This window comes from Thermobia domestica, chromosome 7 (assembly GCF_964235325.1).
Source record: "Thermobia domestica chromosome 7, izTheDome1.hap1.1, whole genome shotgun sequence".
Classification (NCBI taxonomy): domain Eukaryota; kingdom Metazoa; phylum Arthropoda; class Insecta; order Zygentoma; family Lepismatidae; genus Thermobia; species Thermobia domestica.
Genome location: NC_137460.1, coordinates 180,386,031 through 180,402,244, shown reverse-complemented (window position 1 = coordinate 180,402,244; position 16,214 = coordinate 180,386,031). Strand labels below are relative to the sequence as shown.

Here is a 16,214-nt window from a genome sequence, read left to right as displayed (position 1 = left end):
TGAAACAGCGTCTTTTATACCGTCATCCTTATCATCTGTTGGAACATTTACATTTTGGTCAGGCGAGATTTTGGGGCGCGAGGTTTTGGCCCGGCGAGATTTTGGCCCGCGAGGTTTTGGCCAGGCGAGGTTTTGGCCCCGCGAGATTTTGGCCCGCAAAGTTTTGGGCGGCGAGGTTTTGGCCATGCGGGGTTTTGGCAAGGCGAGATTTTGTTCCGCGAGGTTTTGGGCGGCGAGGTTTTGGCCAGGCGAGGTTTCGGCCTGGCGAGATTTTGGGTCACGAGGTTTTGGGAGGCGAGGTTTTGGCCAGGCGAGGTTGTCGCCGCGAGGTTCTGGCCGCGAGGTTTTGTACCCAAACCCCTATACCCATCCATACAACGTGGCTACAGAGAACGAACCTAGCTCATTATTCCATCACATGTGGCCATCCATCAAAGATTCCTCATGAGGATATTTTAATAAGCAACTTATCTTTTATTAATTACAACACAACAAAAGATTTGTTTTCGAAGCTCGAATGGCTTCCATACATTTTTGTGAGACAGCTACACTCTGTAAAGAAAAAATAGCGACACCTCAATGCTCAAGCTAACTTACACAGAAAACCATAATTGCAGCCCGTTAGAAGAGTAATAGAAGGAAATGAAGAGTGGGATAGTTCATTTGCGTTATCTGTGACACCTGTGGTGTACGACATCGCTTGCCAATTGTTCGTGAATCAGTAATATTTTCGCTAGATGGCACTGAATGCGTCTCGAAAATTATTGTAGTGAGAATTCTGCATTGCGTTTGTGATGTGGAGGCTGAGCTAAATAGCATTTTATGATTGTTCTTTGCTTTCTCAGTGTTTGGGTAGTGTGAAGTGTCAACAGTGTTGTTGTGCAGCGTTGTTTGTATGTGATATTATTGCTACATGTGGACTGTAAACAAATAAGATGGGTAAGAAATGTGACTTGGTGCCAGGTGAACAATACATAATTCTTGCTTTGCGCAGCTAAGGCAAATCTCTAAGGGAATAGATGGAATACTGAAAATTCATCATTCTACGGCAGGAAGAGTAATTTCACAAGTGGAAACAGCATAACAAATCGTCCCTTCGTCAACAGTGCGAAAGAAAAGAGAAAGTATCACCCAGAGCAGATTGCTAAATGAAATCAATAGCACTGCAGATTTAAGGAGTGATTTCCCCAAAAATCGCTTTTGTAGTTTAACATGATCTTGGAACTGCAGTTACTCGTACAACTGTATTGTCTTGAATGTATGAAGAGGATATTACAAAGAAGAAACCGCGTAGAAAGTCGAAACTGACAAAACACGGAGGACTTCAACATGTAGTTTTGTGAGTCGATATGCAAATTGGACTTATGACAACTACAAGCACCTCGTTTTCTTCGTTGAAAAGAAGTTTAGAATAGTGGGAAACGATGGTGGTGTGAAGTTGTGGATACGAACAAGCAAGGAACCTGACAAGGATTTTGTTTAAGGGATGCAAATATTCAGTTACTGAGTGATGGTATGGGCTTGGTTCACCGTTAAAGACATCAGAGCGACGGATATATGTGAAGGATCGTTTGATACACCAAAATATCTTCAAATTCTGGTACGTAAAGTTCTTACAACAGCTAAAGATGACTTTTCTGAAGAAAATTTTGACTACTTCCTGTTCCAGGACGATAATGCTTCATGTCACAGAGCGAAAATCGTTAATACGTGGTTCAAGAATATGACTATTTAGATACTCATGTGGCCTACAAACTCACCTGACATGAATCCAGTTGAAAATTTGTGGATCAGTATGAACAGAAGATTCAACAGACAACTATCTCAAATAGAATGGAATTCAAGGAACAAATAATCCGGGTGTTATTCCGTGAAATCGAGGTTGAATTTTGCAATCGGTTACCAAAGGACTCCGATGATTCGCTGCACTCCAGAAAGCCCATGGTGCACATACAAAATATTAGTTTGGTGTACGGCACTCCCCGATGTTTGGACAAAATATGTCTTACCCTTAAGAAATTCCATTTCTTGTTTTCTGGTATTGTTGTTGATCTTTTTCAGTTTCATGTATAACTCTTCCTATAAACGATTTTGCTCAAAACACACATAGCTACTTATATATGCATATAAATTCATTAATTTCATGTCAAAAGCCTGAAACTTTGGCGCAAGTATTAAGAACGAACTGCTCATTAGGAATATGCGTTGTAATATTATCAGGAATTCATGTAAAAATCATATTGATTAAAGTATATTGCGAAAACCATATCCGAGCAAGTGTCGCTATTTTTTCTTTACAGAGTGTATTAACTCACAAGTGGCAACAGATATGTAGACTTTGCTTACAATTCCCGTGCTCTTTGATACCCCACACGACCCCATTCTCATTTATACTATGTTTGCAATTCAATATGGCGGCTTTTAAGAAGGTGACATTGCACTGGAAGTGCCCTCAAACATAAGTAATCTAGCCCGATTTCCAATAGTTGTGTTGGATCTGCCAATATTTCTTTCATGACGGATCCAAACAGGCATTCTTCACATTTTATTGCCTACCTTATTTCAAAATGGTATGCATGTAGCAGCTCAATGGAATATTTGTGAAACGAATGACCACTACTGTCCTGCTTAGCAACTAGAACTTAATTTTAACACAAAATTTCATAAAAAATCCAACTCTCAAAATTCGTGTACTTTCCTCGTAAGCAAACACACTACAAAAATATAAAAATCAGCGCCATTACACCCTCCATGTGGTTATAAAGTGCTTTCCCTGAAAATTTGGATTTTCTTGAATTGGTTCAAACTTGTACGAGTATTTTCATTTTTTCATTATTTGAAAAGAATACTAGGGACGATATGAAGATTGTACTGCTTTTGAAGTGACAACTGGTTTCATTTCATAATGACTACTAAATTTTTAATTGTTTCTTAGTGCTACTTTAAGAAAAAAATTGCTGAATAACCGAAGCATTTGCTTCAACTGATGAGTAATCATGGAAGAAAAGTTATTTATTACCATCAAAAAGCGCTCTTTAGCTTTGCTATCCAATGCTTACCATAAAAGTTCGTGAGTACGAACGAACGTAAAATTGCTTACTCACCTTCGAGTTAACCTCGTTTTGACTTGATTCAAAATCCTTGTATACATTTCTTTATTGAATCTTGGGTTGTGTTGGGATGTAATTTCATAACAGCATCTGCATTGAAAAAGAATATTTTTGATCAAAATATTAAACATCAAATGGTTTATTCTAATTTTTACACACTTTATTTGAACATAGTGGTTGCCTTGTCCGACACTTTTCAAATACCACAGCAGTCGTCAAATGCAAAGAGTCTAGCCGGATAAGAAGGCCAAAGTGAGCTTTACTGGGATTGCTTTGATATTCAACACAAAAAAGCTTCATATCGAAAGATGACTCAACTTCGGTCACTTTCAGATTTCGAATTGTATAAAAATTGAAAAGAAAGCTTTTTTCTCCTAGACTCGTCACTTGTAGTTGCTTCGCACACTGCAACATTGCAACAACAGTATCCTCTATAAAATATCTTGCGTTCCAAAGTAAACGTACAACAAAGCGCAACAGGATAAATGTTATAAAATGCATTCATTAAAACAAAACACTAGAAACAAACCACGAGAAATAGACCTATTTTTATTTTTAAAAGGCCTCGATTGAGCAGTTTGCCTCTCATTACACTTGAGAAGGCAGAAACTAAAAGTATTTAATCAGAAACGAAAAGCATTTAATATTATAAGCTCCTTTTATCCGCCTTTTCTGATTGTGTGGTAGGATTCTCTCAGGGTATCAAACCTAAAAACATTACATTTACCATCCAAAACTGAAAAAAATGTTTATATTATGGGCCATGGTGTGTATTACGAAAATCTCCAAATTCAAGTTCTCAAAGAAAATTTTGAAGATTTGGAACGTACGGTGCAATTTCTGGCCCGTTTTCTTTATTAGAATTCCGCAATTTATTTTTACAATATGAACACAAATGACGTTTAAGGTTTATTGTGCGAAGTATCATTGTTTACTTAACTAAAGACTAATTCTACTTTTTTGTTAAAAAAAGTAAAAGTCAATGTGAAACGAAACAAATCCGCGCATATTCCAAATTCCAATACTTAATATTTATAACATATATGTATTTCAAGTATTGAAGCAAGTTTCCACACTATAAATTTAATTCAACTACAAGCACTTTTATCGATACCGAATTTTCATACACCTTATATTAAAATATATATAACTAGTACTAACCGTGGATTACTTTGCATAATTCAGTGTTTCTAAACGATTCTGTTTTTATTTCTTTAAATCCCCTTTTTCCAGTATAAGAAAACTGCAACGCTAAGCAATCGCTGCAAACTTTCCTCATTATGTTAAGCCCATGTGTTTTGAAGTCCGTGCCTCTTTGTGATACCAGAATTCGTAGCTGAAAAAAATCTAGGCGTGTGTCAAAGTCATCTATTTAAAATTACATTCAATATTCCGAAAGGAAAATAAGATAACATTTGATGCAAATACCTAACAAATAAAGCCATCCTACCCAAAAGTGAACACATGGAAAAGAAATAAAGAAAAACAAAATTAATCGCAGCACAGAAGTACATGATTCTACAGTACATGAAGACCACGTTTCACAGGTTACGAGAGGAAGAAAACACTCAAATCGTTCTGATTGACGTTCCAGATTAAGAGATATGGTGCCCGGAAAAATTTTCCCGCCAGTTTAAATGCACTGGATAACTATATAAATTGTTCCTGACGTGAAATCAAGTCTTCAAACTTTTCATGATTTATGTGAAACGACGTTATAAAGGGCAACAAGAACAAAATGAGACCAAAATTGTCCGGATTGGCCTTCCGGATAAAGCCATTCGTGAAACTGGTTATAACTTCGTTATAGTTTTTTTGTGCTTTTAATATACTGCTGGTTTTTAATTGATTTCGAATACATTAAGCCGTTAACTTAAAAATGATTTATTTTCTATGTATTATTGCTATTTGTGGGATCATTTTAAAACAAATTTCTGCTAAGAACGATGTAGCTACATGCTTTTAACGCAGTCGATATTTTGTTTACAGAAAATTTCGTTTTAAGAAATTAATTGCAATGCGATTGAATATAGTTTATCTAATTACGCCATAAACTAGAAAATTATTAGAATCGGACTTCCTGTTACGAAGCTGTCTTGAATCCAAGAGGGAGGGAAAACATTAAATAAGAATGCATAGATTAACCACTGGAGTGGATACCGTAACATTTCGAAAATGTCAGAAATCAACATACTGAATCAATATCGTGATCCGAATTTGATTTGGATGTATCATATAAAGTTGAAATACGGAATTTTCAAAAAGTCACCATCTTGATTTTAATATCAAGCCACCCTTAACACCAATTTTTAAGTAAGTACGTTTCTTGCTGTTATCTCTAGTAAGCTCTTAAAGTTCCAAACAGGTAAACAATACTTCAACCACAACATCAATCTTCCACTAGGAAGAAAAGCTCGTAGCAGCTATACAAATAATTTTGTTGATCGAATTTTGAATACGAAGTTACGGAAATCAGTGCGCACAGAGGGCTACAGTTAATGATATATTTTAGACTACACTCTTGTAAACCACCAATTTTGTAGTTACTGTGGCATACGCCTATGACGACATTTACTGGTGATGGAACTTAAGGAGACCCCTGCGGAATTCGCAAAGAATGTAAGAATATTCGATATGATACAATATTTTTTAGTATTCGAAACAAGAAACAGTACAAATTTGAACTTTAGTACGTTCGAGAAGGAGCAAAATTTATAATCATCAGATATATAATTATTGAACTTTGGTTTCAACGTTACCTCCCCCGTGACCTTTAAATACGCCGCGGTGGCTCAGTCGTAGAATGTTCACCTCTGGTGCGTGGGGTACCTGGTTCCATCCTAGCTTGCTCCAATTGGGCTTCGTGGTGAACAAACACCGTGTACGTGGGTTTTCTCGAAGTTCTCCTGTTTCATCCTACTTTCTTCATTCCACCATTTCATTCATCATCATCACAGTCTCATTTAGCCTACAAGGCATAACCACGGGACGCAAAACTAAATATTTCATTTCATTTTAAATATCCCCCGGATTTTTTTTCTGAAACACTGCCTACCCACCATCACGCATTATCAACATTTAGGCCTACTCCTTTCAAACACTATTCCATCTAAAGGCCTTCTATTACACTTTTGATGGATAAGATGGAAGTGATTTACGATGGTTAAAATAGCTGAAAAAACTGAAATGAAATCTTTAAGTTTTACGTCCCATGTTTATGCCGGTTAGGCTAAAGAAGACGGTGATGAAAGATGAGTGAAATGGTGGAACGAAGAATGTGAGATGAAACGGGGGAACCCCGAGAAAACCCACGAGCACGGTTTTTGTCCACCACAAAGTCCACACGGCGCGAACTGGATCGAACCAGGGACCCCAAGCACCAGAGGTGAACGCTCTAGCACTGAGCCACCGCGCCACTTGATAAAATAACTGACTGCATATGAAAGATGACTCTATTAAATGTTATTTTCCACAGGCGCAGCGGTGTATTTCTGCACAGTGAACAGAAGCGGTATATTATGTTTATATGTGGAGCGTTACTAGTATTAAACCATGACAAGTTCTGTTCAGATTCGTATCTTTGCCAAAACCGATTTAGTTTCACTACCCTCGCTTACGCGTATACCCACGATCATTGACACACTTACTTCCTACGGAAGTACCCCGCGCAACCACACCAGCATTGCACCGCCTGGCTCGGTTAGATAGCATTCGTGCTTTTCTGGCCATTTAGTACAGGCTGGTTGTGTTTGTGGACTAGTTCTTATGCCATACACTACGAAGGCGTATTTATACGGAAATCGAAAAAGAATTGTAACTTTTCAACTTCTGGTGGCCCCCTTCAATTTTATCTATTCATAGTGAGATATTTTCAAATATAACCCAGCGAAATCTTTTAGGAGACAATATGAAGGAAATCAATGAAAGTATCAATTTTTCAACAATTATTTCGTGTGGTGCGCCAAAAGTAAACCTGCACGTCACTTTGTACATTAAATCATTGTTTTCACCTCATGTTAAATTCTTCACACAGAAACTAATCAATTCTACTTGTAAATTTTCTAAAGGTGACTTGGCGTAACTACACTTAACCCAGTACCGGTATAGTAAAAGCTAGCAGCAATCATGTGGATCAGATAGCATTGCGCATAACACGACATTTCAACTGCGCCGCTGCACTATTTTTTTCTCACTTTTACCCCGCAAAGAGAAGCTGTATAATGTACGACGTTCAGAGTGAAATATTTGCATGCAATAAACCTTTCGCGCACCTTTTGAAATATCAGATTCAAAGGTCCGACTCTATTCACTAGCAAGTGCTACACGAACATGGTATAATTCACATGTGCTCCTGTAACATTTTTCATTTTATACAAAGTGAAAGAATATTCAACTATTACTGTGCACTTACCAATTTGTACAGCACACACACGCCCAAGGTAATACAATATACAACAATACTATAACTAGGAGTACACAACACAAAGAAAACAAATATATAGCGTCTCTTTTGTGAAACTGCCAAGCGCAGTGAATTGTGGGTAGGTAGCTGGAAGAAAATTTGCCAAAAGTTTGCAGTTGCAAATTTTTGAACCTACATCTGTATATAATTTGTTGAATCAAATTTGCTATTTCATAAAACTTCAAAATAATATTTAATTTGCTAGAGACATTGCAAGTTTGATTTGAAACTGTTAAGCACATTAGATAGGTGGAAGCAAATTTTCTGAAATTTTCCAAATGTTTGCCGTTGCAAATTTTTGAAACTACATTTTTAAAAATTTGTTGATTAAATTTACTATTTCATAAAAATTGCAAATGATATTTAATTTGCCATAAACATTCCAAGTTTGTATTGAATTTTCCGCAAATACAAAATTGAAAACTTTCACATTATTTGCTATAACGAAAAAAAGGCAAGTTTACGGAAAACTTCTGTGCTATTGGGGACAATATTACTTCGGAAACAATTCGTATTTTATGCATCCATTCCACGACGAATCAGTGCTGTTCTTTGGCCAAATGTTTGCCGTTGCAAATTTTTGAAACTACATTTGTATAAATTTGTTGATTAAATTTACTATTTCATAAAAATTGCAAATGATATTTAATTTGCCATAAACATTCCAAGTTTGTATTGAATTTTCCGCAAATACAAAATCAAAAGCTTTCACATTATTTGCTATGACGAAAAATAGACAAGTTTACGGAAAACTTCTGTGCTATTGGGGACAATATTCCTCCGGAAACCATTCGTATTTTATGCATCCATTCCACGACGAATCAATGCTGTTCTTTGGCTAACAGCAATACGTTGTATTAGGCGATTCCATTATTTTTATGACGATTTTATGATTGAATCAGAATACAATATTTTCCTTTATATACTTTTCATTCACTCCGGAGAAAATATATAATGAGACTTCACTTATAGTTGACTATATTTCTGAAATTTAAATGAAATGTATATGAAAGAATATACTGTAATTTCTTTCATTCATGAAAATCAGCTGGTTAGATAATTAATTAGACTACCATTTGAACCTCTTGCCTTCCAAGAGCTTGTTACTACATTACATTTCTCTTACGTAATATGTCTTTTAAATCTAAACAATAATATTATGTACTCAATTCATATAAAGACCTGTCAGGTGACTTTTGCATTTTTAATGGTATGTCAACAGAAGTAGCAGATTTTGTCATGACATGGGCTAGTCCCAATAATGGCTCGTTCCTATTTCTCCCGCGTAAAGTGGATCATTTCCTGACACTGGAACAGATGTGTGAAACCAGTAGCGTAGCCAGGATTTTTGTTTGGGGGCAGCTTAGTTTTGGGGCATATATAAATATATATAAAGTGTGTTTGTTTAGGCACTCTCTACGTATCGTTGGTTTAGAATTATAGCTCTCTGAAGTTAATTTTCCCACGCTTTTGGCACCTTATGCTGCCGGAACTATCCTTCACTGAACAAAGTTCCAGAGGACTTTTTGTGCTGGTTTCGGTGTCAGGAATCAGCTCCCGAAGTGTGCTGATTGTTGAAACACAGCGACTGGCGGCTTGGCCGGTCAGCAGCGCCTTATGAAGGCCCCATTAGATGCAATGTTCCGCCAGCGGTGGCTCAGTACGGCGACTACTGTGGGAAACTTGGTTTGGGAGTGAGAGGGATGATGGACGGTAGGGTGGGAGAGTAACAGGTACGAGCGAGTACACAGTTCGGTTAAGCGGTCGTTCGGTTGACCAACGTTCGGATAATCGACGCTCTACTGTATATATATATATATATATATATATATATATATATATATATATATATATATATATATATATATATATATATATATGCGTTTGAGCCAGGAAATTTAGTTTTAATAACAAAAATAATGCTTAATCTTTCTCTGAAGTGCCGGCTTCTTTAAATATTTCTTTGTTGTTTCTCGATTGCTATTTCTGGAAATTTTCTTCACCAAAATTAACACCACTACTGTCCTTTATTGCATATTTTCCTCACCGAAATTAGCACAATTGTCTCTTTTTCATTTCAACCACTATTGTAAAACATTTTCCGACATTTCGCAATTGCAAAGTAAGTTCTTATTTCGACATTCTAAAGATGACAAACTCAAGCAAATCTTCTGAACTGCTCTAATTGATCAAACATCAGAGATACTTGTGATATAGTTACGCAGGTTTCCTTGTTGTAAGTTATGAAAACTTAATTAGCTGATAAGCATTTACCAAAATCCATTGATCACAGCTTTATTTAATGTCAATTGCGGCTAGAAGTGAATGGTATTAAACCGAGTTTCTTGTAGTTAATTCTATTGCGAACGGCCGTGAATGATTCAAAAATAGTCGACGACAAGTCTCGTGTTTTGTTATTTCTGTCAAGGCCAATAACTTCTTGAGTTCAAACATGTCCATTCCCTCTTAACCCTTCAAATAAAGTAAAGTATCTTTTTTCGGAATTTCCTTTTATGATCACAAAGGAACTGATTCTTTCCAGTATTGCCTGGCTCAGTCTGGAAAGGTTTTGGGTCAAAGAAGACACGTGAAAACTGTCATTGCTATGTTAAACAGTATAACAGTAACTTCAAAGTCACCATATGCATATAGGTCTTCACTCTCTTTCCTTCCTTCCCTCTGAACAGCAGGGATTCCTAGAAAACACGATTTCCATACTCCTCAAAATACAAACATTTTTAAAGAATAAAGACGACGTTGGCGAACTCAGCTTGTCTAGGAACTGCTTACTGACACATTTTGTTTTCAACTAGAGTACATGAAAGTCAATTGCTATTTCTTCTGAGAAAAAATTGCGAACATCAAACTACCAAAGTACACTGTCGGAACATATTGGGGGGAGCCTGGCTCCCCTGGGTCCACCCCTTCCCTACGTCACTGTGTGAAACCAACTAATTCGATCACGTCCTACTACAATGGTGAATCAAGTCTTGCAATATTCTGGTACATAATATTCTTGTGTTTATTGAAAGCAGAATGAAAGCAAGTTAACACTCTGAGTAGAGGACCACGTATTGTACTGTTTGTAGCCACCTTCCTGCTAGTTCCCCTATTTAATGTTGATACTACGTCTTGTTCTTAGAGGCAAAGAAATCAGTTATTGCTGTTTCCATCTCCTGCTGGTTGGTAAAGCATCGTGATTTCAGGAAGTATGCCATGGACCGAAACAGGTAGTAATTCCTAAGGGGTAGATCACGACTATATGCTAGGTGTAGCATCAAGTTCCTGCATTTTTGTTGCGTTTATCGAGATGAGTATGGTTTTGCGTTACCCTGTTTCAGCGTGCTACACTTTCGAATAACCAATCTTGGACGTTTTTTAATGTAGTGCATCATATAAAGAGCATTCAAAAATAAACGAACCGGAGACCGAAGAACAGAAGTTCTTACCTGTATGTTAGAAGTATTGGCCTGGCTGTTGATGCAATTGTTCCACTGCGACACAAGACTGTGAATGGCTGTCTCGTAGAATTTTCTGGATTGCGTTGCAAACCAGTTCCGAAAGAACTTCTGGACATTGTCGTCCGAGGTGAGTCGTTTGCCCTGGATGCTTCCACTGGAGACTGTTGTTTCGATTCTGATTGGAAGTAATGATACCAAGACTCATCTCCAGCCACCACTCGTGCCAGGAACTCATTCCCTTCCCTGGCATAGCGCTGCAGATGATCAAGACAGTTGGTTATTCGACATGCTTCCTGTTGTGGTTGAAGACTGTGGGGTACCCATTGTGCGCATACTTTTCGCCAGTTCAGTCTTTCCGTCATGATGGTGTGCATAGTTCCGACGCTGAAGTTGACCTCGGCGGCTACGGTTTTTAATGTAACTCTGCGGTCCTGGGTAATGAGTGTAATCAATCAGCTGGACGATGTCATTGGTAATGCGGTGTGTTGTTCCAGACCGTGCATCATTTACTAACGACACCCGTCCTTCCTTGAAGCGCTTGTGCCACTCCTTGACCTTTGCAAGGCACATGAACTTGTGACGTTCTTCGATGAATGTCCCTTCCCCCTACTCCTTCCGCCGTCAGAAAAGGAAAAACGCCTCTTTGCTCTTCCATTTACGGTTCCATTTCACTGTTGCACTGCTCACAACACGACTGACTCACTGGACGGTTGACGTCTGCTTCTACTGGTTTTAAAAGTCACGTGGTTTGCACACGTGACCCTCTAGCGGTGGGTTGTGAACTTCTGCGTTCTTGTTGGAACACCTATTTGTTACACACGCAAGAATATTACCATTCTATCACCGGTGTGCACATTACAGCCTTCGGCTAGTTTCTTTTTAAACGCTCCTTATGTATCCACTCCAGCTGTTCGAAGCGGAGTTCGGCATTGATAGTACGACCATTACGAATGAACTCGAAGTGATATATCTCCTCATAGTTTCACAACACACAGAGCAGGGTTTATGCTCGAAACAGCCCACTTTGATGACCGGTTCTGGAAATTAGCCTTTGCTCAGTTACTTTTTGCTCCATCACAAAACACACATTATTCGTTGCATTTAACAATCCATTTCAGAAAACACATATTCGTGTCACACTGATTTTGCAGCAATCGTTGGCACACCCTCTACTCCGCTCTGGGCCTAAGCTGGTATCAATTCATGTGTCATAATGCTGACTCTGATGGTTTTCCCGAGTTTGTGAAGGTGGCGTACTATATCGGACTTGGACATGTTAAGTTGGTTTGAAAATGGTCGTTTGTTGGTTGGTAGATTTTTCGTCAATGGAGTGTTATATGTCCGCAGAATCTGTTACCTTCGAGCAGCCGGAAGTTCGCTGATCTTCGACAGTTTTATAACCTGCACGATTTTCTGGAAACAACGATTTGCCATGCTATGGTTCAGAAGACATTTCGATTTCCATTTTGGATTGCTGCCGGCTCATTGTTCCCGAGTTCGAACTCATTCAGTAACACTTCATGTATCAGACAGCATTGAGCACTCACAGCTACTGCCACAAAATCTGGCTGAAGATACTGACGGAGCGGCGGCCTTCGTGTTAAATAGTCCGCTTACCACAGTATATTTTGGAGCTGTTTAATCTTTTTCGTACGGTAGACCATGGCGTATATACGCAGCTGCTGTTTAGATTGTGAAAATTTGACTATTCCTTGTAAGTGACTCGAGATACAGGATTAACGTCGCATAGAAGGAAAACATTGTGAGGAGAATTACATAGCACGTAAGAGACTCTAGAGATAGATATGATGTGGTTTAAGGATAGTCAAAGTACAGTCATAAAATTAAGCACGTTATGCCCTGCATAAATCACCCGCAGAAAGAAATGTTAGAATTATTTTACATTAGAATAAAAAATAACTGCGTTACTCGTGTAACCATTTAAAGAAAGTAGTTCGGGAGTATAGGCAAATTTTCCAGTAGTTCTTAAGACGTCTGACATGTATTTCTGTGTGTACGTTACAGAGTAATGTGTGGTTTTGTTTTAATATGTATGTTTCAAGTGTGATAATTATTGTGGTTTAATTGGTAAATTACAAAAATATTTTTTTTTAATATTAAATCTATGAATAATTAACTTCAAATGTATACCAGTATATTGGAATACAAACAGTTCAGGTTTAAATAATGAATTATTGTGTACAACTTCTTACGCCATTTTTAATACGAAGTAATTGAATTATCACCAGAACGTTTTAGGACACCTCTAAAGATCTTAAGTACAATATATCGACCTCTGAAGTTGATAAGGTAACCTTTGATTGCCATATAACTTATCTACAGTGACACTATTGGGGATAAGCTTCAAATTTTGAATTTGTAGGCGAAAAATGTTGTCAATACTGTGCATTCTTTTTCTAATTTTTTATTAGTATCATACTGGGTTCGAAAACCGCCTCTTTCTTCCGAAATACACAAGAGAAATTGCACATTTTTTAACGTTACGTGTACGTGAACAACATTACTGGAGAAAAGCTTTCTCTATTACGCGCCAACAAAAATTTTATTGTCTAGTAAGGTCCTAGAAGAGAGCTGTTCATGAAGAGAAATCAAATATGACGTCCAATTCTAGGTGAAACCTAACACTGGTGTAAATGACAATCAATCTAATAAGCTAAGATTCGCATTGCGCGCATGCTTTAATGAATGAAAATTTAAATTCTTTACCTTAATGAGTTTAACTAATTCCCAGGCTGCATTTTGACTATCTTGGTTCAGCCTTTTACCAGTCTATATACAGATATTTGTTAAAACCGAAGCTCTTTCACATTCTGAAATAAAGTTTCTTTTTAAACAGAGTAGTGTGATTCAAACACTATTCAGTTTATTGATGAATCACCGAAAAATCAAGAGAATCTCTTAAAGTAAAAATTATACAAATATGTGAAGAAATAAATAAATTGCACCATGAAAGTATTTATTAATATGTCGTTGCAAACTTTCTTTATGCTTTATGCGGGCATCAATGTTGCCATTCCGATATTCTGTCATGTTGAATAAAATTGTTTTGACATATATGAATGCACCATGATACAGTGTTGCTAAATTTTTTTTATTATAAACTATTCCAATTCCTTAGAAGTGATTCTTTTCATAGACTTCAAGAAAATAATCAGTTACTGTATAAGGTTGAAAAAAATTATCAAAATTTTCAAAGAAAAGTTTAGAAAGCGTTGAAAGAAAACTTAATCTAAATTTTCAAAATCTTTTGAAAGATGTTAATTAAATGTTAAAAATGTTGAATAAGTCCATACATTTCTAAACTAAAATTAATCAAATATTTTCAAACTAAAACTTTTAAACAAAGATGTTAAAAAAATAAAACAGTGATCAATGGAATTTAAACACAAATTTTCGGAGAAACAAATAAAAATGAGCAGTTATTAAATTGCACCAAGAATAACTTTCCACTTATGACCTAGATTATGAATTTTGACAGTTTGAAAATATGAAATCATTATTCTTGCATATCAATCTGTTAAAAAATTAACTATCAAGCTTTCATCAATGAGCTTAGACTACGAGTCGTAACAACTATCTCAACGTTCAGGATTTCAAATTATTTTTTTTAACTGAAACAGTATTTGGGAAATTTTCTTAACTAAAAATTTTAATAAAACTTTTTAACAGATTTGAATTTTTCACTAATGACCTTGAACTGCAAGGTGTGACTAAACTTCAAAATATGAAATATTATTTTTGCAGATCAATCGATTTTAATAATTACCTATCAGATTTAAGGTTCTAAATTTTAATTCAATGACCTTCACCTACAAATCTAAAATCCAAACTGTGAAATTATTGATAATAATTACCTATTGAGTTTCAAGTCCAAAATTTGGATTTAGATGTCGTGAGCTACCAATCGTATTTCACCAATGACCTTAGATATATCCTGTACTCATCTATATGATCATATGGTGTGATAAAGTCTCTCATCTTAGATGAGGTCAACATCCTCCAAATTTAAATTTTGGCAGTTTTACCCATGCAAAAAATTAATATGATCATCCAAATTATATATACCTTGATCATATATATATATGATATATATCTACATATATATATATATATATATATATATATATATATATATATATATATATATATATATATATAACCTGGAGAATTTCAAACTTTCTTTCTTGACAATTCCTAAATTTAACGATGGGCCAATGTACCCCTTCCAAAGTTCAATAACTTGTATGAGTGTCTCAAGGTAGTCATATATAATAAAACAATGTAAGACCCTCTATTCACTTAGGCAATCATAAGTTGCAATAAAACACATGATAGAAAATAAATTAGGTCACAAACTTCCCAAATATAAATATTTAACAATTTTACCCATAGAAGAAAACAGCATTGATCATTATAATTTACAAAATTATATACCATAGTCGTAGAGACCATTTACCAGCTTATAGTTTTGACAAATTCACTAATTTAAGGGTGGATATAGTTATATTCCAAAAATTTTAAAAGGGAGCGTCACTATACTCATGTTCTACGAAAGAAAATGGACCCTATACTCATCCATGTAAACATATAACATATTAAAGCCTTATGAAAGAGGATAAAATAGGTCAAAAGCCTCTGAAATTTGAAGTTTGGGCAATGTTTATCCATAAAAAAGAATGACGTTTACCAACCAGACTTTCCTACTATACCAAATTTTAAATTAGACAATTTCCCAAATTTAGGGGGTAGTCCTATGTACCTCTCCTAAAATTTTGTAGATGGGCCAAGGTGTCTGTCCTAAAGTTTATAGGGGGATGATCCTATATACCCCTGGATTATTGGCCCTGGGCCAGGGAGCATGGTTCTTGCAGCAAAGGCCACCAAAATTTTTTCTGACTCAGCTAGCACTACGCAACTGAATACTACTGCATTCTTCCCTCAAGGTGCGCAATCATGTTTTCCATCCATGCAGAACAATAGCATAATTATTTTTTTTAATCTTCAAATGTTTTGACAGAATGAGCAAAGACTACAGAGTTTGAACTAACTAATAAAGAATTTCCTTTATTCAATTGATATTTGATTTCTTCGTGGCTATGGCTGTGGTCTGGTAATGTTGATTCTAGGTATTAGGAAATGTTTACTTTGTCGAAAGTTTTA

General features: G+C 36.3%; 1 protein-coding gene across 1 annotated transcript in view; it reads left to right on the top strand.

Moving 5' to 3' along the window:
* The window catches only part of LOC145690596 (uncharacterized), a 388,755-nt gene that overhangs the window by 319,911 nt on the left and 52,630 nt on the right, over positions 1–16,214 (top strand). The gene's annotated exons all lie outside the window — the stretch shown is intronic.